Source organism: Stenella coeruleoalba, assembly GCF_951394435.1.
Source record: "Stenella coeruleoalba genome assembly, chromosome: 10".
In the NCBI taxonomy this organism is placed as follows: Eukaryota; Metazoa; Chordata; class Mammalia; order Artiodactyla; family Delphinidae; genus Stenella; species Stenella coeruleoalba.
In genome coordinates this window covers 5,639,326-5,648,507 of record NC_137156.1, presented here as the reverse complement: position 1 = coordinate 5,648,507, position 9,182 = coordinate 5,639,326, and positions in this window count along the sequence as shown.

The window sequence follows — 9,182 nt, the reverse complement described above, 5'->3', positions numbered from 1 at the left end:
TTAGACTAGTCTTTATTTATTGTTTTACTTACTTTTTGTAATTGTACCGACTGATAGCATGCTACATAATACATAATACAAGAACCATTTTAACTTTTTTTTTATTGAAGTATAGTCAATTTACAATGTTGTGTTTGTCTCAGGTGTAGAGCAAAGTGATTCAGTTTTATATCTATCTGTATTCTTTTTCAGATTCTTTTCCCGTATAGGTAATTACAAAATTCCCTGTGCTATACAGTAGGTCCTTGTTGTTTATTTATTTTATATATAGTAGTGTGTATATATCAATCCTAATCTCCCAATTTATCCCTCCCGCCACCCCCTTTCCCTTTTGGTAACCATAAGTTTGTTTTCTGTGTCTGTGAGTTTGTTTCTGTTTTGTAAATAAATTCATTTGTATCATTTTTTTTTAGATTTCACATATAAATGATATCATATGATATTTCTCTTTCTCTGACTTACTTCACTTGTATGATAATCTCTAGGTCCATCCATGTTGCTACAAATGGCATTATTTCATTCTTTTTTATGGCTGAGTAATATTCCATTGTATATCTGTACCACATCTTCTTTATCCATTCCTCTGTCAGATGGAAATCTTGGCTATTGTAAGTAATGTTTCAGTGAACATTGGGGTGCATGTATCTTTTCAAATTATGGTTTTCTCCAGGTGCATGCCCAGGAGTGGGATTGCCGAGGAATGGGATTGCAGTGGGATCATATGGTAGCTCTATTTTTAGTTTTTTAAGGAACCCCCATACTGTACTCCATAGTGGCTGTACCGATTTACATTCCCACCAATGCTGTAGGCGGTTTCCCTTTTCTCCACACCCTCTCCAGCATTTATTATTTGTAGCCTTCTTCATGATGGCCATTCTGACTGGTGTGAGGTGATACCTCATTGTAGTTTCGATTTGCATTTCTCTAGTAATTAGTGATGTTTAGCATTTTTTCATGTGCCTATTGGCCATCTGTATGTCTTCTTTGGAGAAATGTCTGTTTAGATCTTCTGCCCATTTTTTGATTGGGTTGTTTGTTTTTTCGATATTGAGCAGCTTGTATAGTTTGGAAATTAATCCCTTGTCAAGAACCATTTTAACTTTTGACGATCTGAAAAATTCTGATATATCTTGACGCCAGAGGTTTCATATAAGGAATGGTGTACCTGAATGTGCATATTAAACTCATGAATAAAACAAATACTCCAGTGGCTCTTTCTAGAGATTTAGTCAGGATAAATGCAAGGACCTCAGGTCTGGTAACTTTTCTGAGGGCATCATTCAATACAGCAGACACTTATTGAATTGGTACTTTGAGGAGAATATCAAGATTAACAAGAAGTGATTGCTGCCCCCAGGGAATTTGAATTATAGTGGGGAATGTATTTCCACTTAAAGTTAATGCAAATTACATTGAAATCAATGCTGTAACAGGACTATAGTCAGAGAGCAGAGATGAGTGAGGGTCCGGGAACCCTGCGGGGGAAGGAGGGGTCCAGACTGCCTGGGGGAGGTTGAGAGAGAACTGTCTTAGGTCCTGACATTTTCATTCCTTTTTCTTTCTAAGTCATACATTGTGTTGTTGACACCTTTCTGTGAGATCTAAGAGGCCCTAAGGAATGAGCATTCCCAAAATATTCCCCAGGGTTCTGAGATGCACTTTAAGGGCTCCACTCCTTTAGAATTAGGGCGAGCAGTAGTGAAGAGTCTTCTGAACCAGAGGGGGCGCTGTTGCATGGAGGCTGTCTCACCCAGATCTGGTGTTCCCAAATTCGTTACCTGAAACGGTAATGTTAAAGCCCCCTTTCTTTTCCCCCTTTGATGGTTGATATTAAAACACATCGGTTGTAAAGCCATGCAAAAAAGTAGTGGATAGTGAAGGAATATTTTATTAGTTAAGGAAATTTAATGTAAAAGAAGTTATTTGTAACTTCTCTTTGAATATAGGTAAGTTATTTGCTTTTCTCTTTGAATATAGGTCCACAACCCTTCATTGTTCTGTTTTATTGTTTGAAATCCAAAGAGCTTTCAAAACAATTTTTAGAATAAGTTGGATTAAAACATAATTAAAATCAGTTTTACCACTGAATCCTAAATGCACGAGACCAAGCCCTGAAAGTGAATAAAAGGGAGCACAGGAAATGTTTTCCCCCCAAAGCCTCATTTGTGTCCAGGTGCCTTATGGTTCTGGTGCCGTTTGTTCCTTTGAAATTGTACCCTTTTGATTTCTTTCCACTTTTATGATTACAGCATATACAGCTCCATAATATGGATAGAATAGCATTTCCAGAATCACATGTAAAGGTGTGTGTCCTTTAATGGAAGAGAATTTGAGCATAGAAAAATGTGTCCAGCATTCCTTCAAACACAGGGGAGCAGCTGCAGAGTTAGCAGGCAGGAAGCACCCTCTTTCTGACCTTTGACAACTTTGGTCTATACGTGGCATGTTTGAGTTCTGGCAGCCTCCCTGAAAAGTCCCTGTGATTAGCGTGATAGCAGGAATAGTTAGCAGAAGAGCTAACAGCACAATCGCACATGTACTCTCAAACTCATAATTCCTCGCAGAGGGAGCGCTGATCATGGCTCTGGGGGAAGCTAATGGCTTGTTGTCATGGTCCTAATTTCATGGTACCGACAGTTGCAAAACCAAAAAAGAACACGGAGAAGAGAATAACTGTTATGAAAATGTTTCCTCTCAAATCCTCAGAACCTGTCAGTTTCATTGGAGTTGTCTTCCTTCGAGTGTACGCCGTCTTCCGGACTGTCAGACTCCTAAGATTTGTGGGTGGCAAGATGACGTCATTTGTATTCAGCAGCTTGTAGTAATTTCCACTCCCAGCCCTGCTCAAAGGTAGAGATTGTTGCAGTTAATGGGATCCGAGCCTGCAGCTGAAAGCTTCACTTTCCTTTTCCATTGAGATCACAATACTCTTCTCTTTAGCAGGATGACAATTGTGCTGTCACCAGCATTACATCAGTCTGTCTCCCTTGAAACGGCATCATAGAAGCGTGGGAGCACAGCTGTGAAAACAAAACATATTTTACTGGGAGTCTGGTAAATCCTCAAGGCACAGATTAATTCATTTGCCTTTTTAAAGTAATATCGAAAATGTAATGTAAGAGAGATGGCTGCGACAGGTAGTCAAGAGCAGGATTCAGGAGCTCAGAAGGCCGGAGAGATCAGACCTGGGTGCAGTGGCCGGGCCCGGCGGATGGTGTTCGCATCACGGGTCTTGCTTCTGCATGCGAGTGAGGGTTCCGCCGCAGGCTGGGGAGAAGTGGTCCTCGACAGCCCAGTAGAAACCACCTACCCGCTATGCAAATTCATGCTTAGACCACAAAATGGGGGCCACGTACACCACCGGCTTATCACCAGGTGGTAACCGTAAGGGGGATCACTGATTCCTGCGTATTCTAGAGACAATGTTTACTGTACTGCTATTGAAATCTGAAGAGGTGGGTACCCTTTACAACTAGTGATCCCACATCTAGAGACACGTCACCAGGTAAGTAGAACAAACATACAGGGATCGGATGTTGTCACCCAGCTGTGCAAAGCAAAAGAGGTTCCTGGTGTTGGAAATCAGCTTCAGCCGACCAGCTGTTACGTTGATGGATGGGAGAGGATTAGAAACGGCTGAATGTGAATTGAAATGTGAACCAAAGGAAGGTTCGCGTCCCATATTCCATTGATAGCAAAAGCTGTCTACCTCACCGCCAATGCCTGCTCCGTGGTTACATGGAAGCAGCGGCTTCACCCATACTGTTACCGAGTCCAAGCTCAGACTGCTTGCCGCACGACAGGCCAATACCTCGAGACACGAGTTTTGGGGGCCAGGAATGGCGACTTCATTCAGAAGCCAGCAGACTGAGACGATGTCAGACTAGTGTTCCAAAGAACCACCTTGCCCGGGTTTGATGCTAGTTTCTTTTAAATAACAAAGAGCGGGGAAGCGAGGAAGTAAAGTAAGAAAGGTGGTCAGTTGTTGCAGATACGTCCTGGCTCCAGCCAGACTCCGGAGGGTATGTGGCAATTTCTTCTTTCCTGCAGCCACTCACAGGTGGACCTGATCAGGGCTAAACGAAGGTATTCTAGCGTAATGCTCAGGCATGGGAGGCCCGAGCCTGGGAGGGTTCCAGGAGATGGGCCACTATGTATATCTTAAGTTATAGGCAACATCCCTTTAGTGATTAACTTGTAGCAAAAGCAATAGAATACAAATGTCCAAGTAAAAGAAACAGATCCAGTACGGAGTCAGATTTGTTCTTCCCCATTTACAATACTTTGTGGGGAAAGGGCTCCTCCTGAGAGCCCTGGGCCATGCCTGCACAGGCACAGATGGAGCGGGCTGTCCCCCTTCCCAGACAGCCGGCACCGCGGCTGGAGCTTTCTTAGTGGCTTTGCTGGGTTTACCTCTCACTGGTCTCATATTTTGCTGTTAAGAAGCACGGAGAGGAAGATCAGAAAAGGGAGTTCACTGTGACACCAGAGAAGAGATGGCTCCTTAAAGAGCTGTGCTCCAAGGGGCAGAAGCCATCTAGGCAGCTGGCACTGTTCCCAGGATGCAGGTCTCCTTCCGAAACAGAAGGATATTCTGAGACTCAGTCTCACCCAGTGAAGGGAAGACTTGGATGGTGTTTGACTCTGCTCAGGCCGCCACAGCAAAGGACCACAGACCGCGGGGCTTAAACCACAGAATTTTGTTTTCTCGTAGTTCTGGAGGCTGGAAGTCCAAGATCAAGGTGCCAGCAGTGTTGGTGTCTTCTGAGGCGTCTCTCCCTGGTTTGCAGACGGTTGTCTTCTCCCTGTGTCCTCACATGGTCTATCCTCTGTGTGCATCTGTCCTAATCTCTTCATCTTATAAGGACGCCAATTATATTAGATCAAGGCCAATCCATATGACCTCATTTAACTTAATTACCTCTTTAAAGTTCTCATTAACTTAAATACGGTCACATTCCAAGGTACTGGGTGTTAGGACTTCGACATATGAAGCGGAGGGGGGCAGATTCAGCCCATAGATAACAAACGGCACCTTAGAGTCTGTGTCTCTCACCAGCTAAACCCAGGCACGCTTACTGGCCGGACAGGATGGGATGGCAGTGGTGTAACTAGGAAGGACACCTCAAGGACCTCCAAGACAGCCCCATTTGGACTTAGCTTTAGAGCTCTAGTGTCAAGTGCTGTCACTAGGCCTTTTTTTTGCATTTACAAAAACAGCTATTGTCTTATATGGGGACCAAATTTAGAGCTGCTTTGGAAACACTTTCTTCTGAGAAAAGAGTGGATTTCTTCCTTCACTTCTTCCAAAACAAGAAGGGTGTAGGGCATTTCTTAAAAATCCATATGAGTCCCTTGCTATTGTGTCTGTTTTGCAGACAAAACACTTTGCCAGGAAGTCTTTGGCAGACAGCCCCCTAACTCAGAAATTCCAGGCTCCATGACAGATGTGAGCAGCTACCCTGCTGACGGGAGCTGCCCAACTGCACGTAGCAGGACAACGCCCCCAAGATGCCCGGTGTCTTCGTTGATAGGAAAGGATGCTGCTGTGGCTGTTGGGATTTGGCTGGAAGAACAGGAATAACACCACTATGTTAATGAAAAATGCAAAGGGAGTTTTAATGGAGCAGAGAAGTTACAGTTAACATCACTGGGGTTTGCCCATCATGAAATACATTTGGTTTATTTTATATTATGTCTGACCTACGTGTGTGGGGCTGTAGATTCTTCCATGTTTAGTAAAGTTGTGCAAGAAGGCACAACTGACTAAATACTAGATATTCAAGACCTGGTTTTTGGTGTTGCTCAAAAGGTTCACGGTTCTCCCATTATTTGTAAGCATGGAGACTGAAGACCTGATTTTGTTGCCTTAATGGAATCAGTTATTAAAGTGTCTTAAACTTTGGTCTTCTTTACACACATGGATTTAAAAAAAGAGAGAATTAAAAAATAGAAGATAATGACATAACTAGAAGAAATTAAATTTGGACTAAAATTCTTTAAAAGGAGATTTTTATTTCTATGGAGATATAATTTTACTAAAAATTTTAAAAGAAGTAGATGAAAATGTACTTGTTAACACAAGTGTTTATAAACAACTTTAAAATTAATTTCATTGCCTTAAGTGTCAGAAATTTTGAGTCAAACAAAGGAAATTTGGACCTGCTTATTAAATGAAATAGGTACGCTGAATGAGGCATCATTCTTTAAAGAGGAATAAACTGATGCTAATTCTTTAGACACTTGAAGGCACCAGCACTGAGAGGTTTTGTTGTTTTTTCACAGATGGGTGTTAATTCACTCTGAATTGGCATACATATAATAAATGTTAACAATATTTCTAAATCAGCTGTTCATAAAATAAAATACAATAAAGGCTGAGGAATCTCTCATTGGACAGCGAGGGCATTAACTTTCATTTGAACTTCTCAATTCAAAGGAAACAAATTCATGAATAGATTCTCTTTAATCATGAAGGCAGTGTCTAATTTACAGTCTATTTATCTATGATGCAAAAAGGGAATGAAAGTTATAATTTTTCAAGTTTAAAAAGTGCTTTTTAGGAAAACCATGTTGTTTAAAAGCAAAAGAAGGGGAAGAAAGCCCTGCTATAATCGCTACACCTAAAGTAATTATGCTCTCATTAAAAAAAAAGTCCCTGGGCTTCCCTGGTGACGCAGTGGTTGAGAGCCCGCCTGCCGATGCAGGAGACACGGATTCGTGCCCCGGTCCGGGAGGATCCCACGTGCCGCGGAGCGGCTGGGCCCGTGAGCCATGGCCGCTGAGCCTGCGCGTCCGGAGCCTGTGCTCCGCATGGGAGAGGCCACAACAGTGAGAGGCCCGCATACCGCAAAAAACAAAACAAAACAAAACTAAAAGTCCCAGATTGCTATAGACTGAGTATTCATATCTCCCCAAATTTCATTTGTTGAGAGCCTAACTCCCAATGCGATGCTGCTACCAGGTGAGGCCCTTGGGTTCTGATTAGGTCATGAGGGTGGAGCCCTCATGAATGGGATTTGTGCCCTTATAAAAGAGACCCCAGAGAGCTCCCTTCCCCCTTCTGCCATGTGAGAACACATGGAAAAGACAGTTGTCTATGAACCAGGAAGCAGGCACTCCTCACAGGACACCAAATCTACTGACACTCTGATTTTGAACTTACCAGCCTCCAGAACTGGGAGAAATAACTTTCTCTTGCTTATAAGCCACCCAGGCCCTGGTACTCTGTCATAGCAGCCTGAATGGACTACGACAGGGACTTGCAGATAAAGAGGCTTGGCTTTTGGATACAATTTATTTCTAAACACTCACCTGCCACCAGTTCCTAAAGGAATAATCTAAGAGGTATATAATTGGAGAAAGCATCCATTTATACAGAAAGCTAAGGAAATCATCAAAATGGCAGAAATAAACCCCTCCTGAAGGTATGGCATGGCCTTCTGGGGAGTAAGTGGGTAAAGTGCTGGCCCCCAGGAGTCACTGGGCTTGGAGGGCTGAGCTCTGGAGAGGAGGGTGGGCTGTGAGACTAACCTGGAAAGCGCCCTGTGAAGGCCGTGGGTGTGTGGACTGTGGGGCTTCCCCACTGACAGTGTCAGTGCAGGACTCAGAGATCTAGGCTGCTGTCATTAGTGGAGAGCTGTGGTTCCCTGCTCTGGAGAGGAAGTTGCCCGAAGTGCAAAGGTGATTGTAATTGTAGTGATAAGCAGCCTGGTGAAATTGGGCTGGAGACCCCGGCGGGGAAAGGACCACTTCCTTGAACAAGAGGCTGCTGGCAGCATCCCAGGATGGTGGCCAACCTTTGCTGACACAGTAACAGCTGTTTAGAAAAATTGGGCTGAAGAGGCAGATTTTCATAGGAGTTCCAGCCATAAGCCTGCGGCCAGGCGAAGTGGCTTCTCTATAGATAGAGGAGGAATTACAGAGACCAGACTCCCTCGTCAGCATAGCGTGTGGCTCTTTGCTACCCTCAGACTGGATCACTGGATTAGCAACAATCAGTAAGCAAGAATAAAACCAATGTGGTGTCTATGAAAAGATTCTTTATCAGGAAATCCTACCAGGAAGATTCAGAGAAAGTGTACATTTCTGGAAAATATTTGTGGCAAAAAACCCCAATGAATTTCAGATACCATCTGCTCTTTACTCTCAATAATATTAAAAAATGCTCCGCATAAAATTAGATAAACTGTAAAATGATGTGACAGTGAAAGATAATGTTGAGATGCAAACAGCACTTAAAGGGAAATAAATGAGGTGTGAAGAAATGATTTAAAACTAAGCAGATAACAGCAGTGTTTCAAAACGCATTAGAAGCAGTAAAGAGCAGACTCGACCCTGCCAAAAATTATTTCAGTGATACAGAAGACAAGCCAGAAAAAATATACGTATATATAATGCAAGAAAAGAGAGGAAAAAATTGGGGGGATTTCATGGTCATACATGGAGATCCAACATGTGGAAAACTGTATTTCTGAAGATGATACCAAGAACAGATGGAAGAAAAACAATATTTGAACATATATAAAACTTCCTAAAGACTGAAATCTCCCAATTAAAATGGCCCACTGGGTACTAGGCAAAATGAAGAGATTCAAACACTTAACATACCCCGGTGAAAGTTCTGAAATTTATGTAAAAGTGAAGAACCCTATTAATGCCATGAAAGAAGGTATACACAAAAAGGAAAAAAAAAAAAAAGGAAGGAAGGAAGAGAAAGAAAGAAAGATAAGAAAGAAACAGAAAAAAAGAAATACAAACTGGCCTCAGGATTTTTTTTTAAATAATATGATGCTAAAATCAATGACGCAGTCAATGTCTAGAGTTTTAAGGGAGAAACTTCGTGACCCAAAATTCCTTATGTAGCCAATCTGTCTTTCACCTGTCAAGAACAGAAAAAAACATTTTCAGAGATTCAAGGGCTCATAAACTTACAGTCCATGTGCAGCCCCTTGCTACTCAAAGTGTGGCTCACAGCAGCGTTGTATCATCTGGGACCTTGCTGGGAAGCAGAAGCTCTTCTCAGGCCCCACATCAGACCTTCTGAATCAGAATCTGCATTTTAACAAGATCTCCATGTAATTTATATGCACATTAAAGTTCCAGAAGTACTGCTCTAGTAAACCAAGTAATTAATCAAAATGTAAATTGCACCCTCTCCTCCAATAGTGAATCACAGTTGA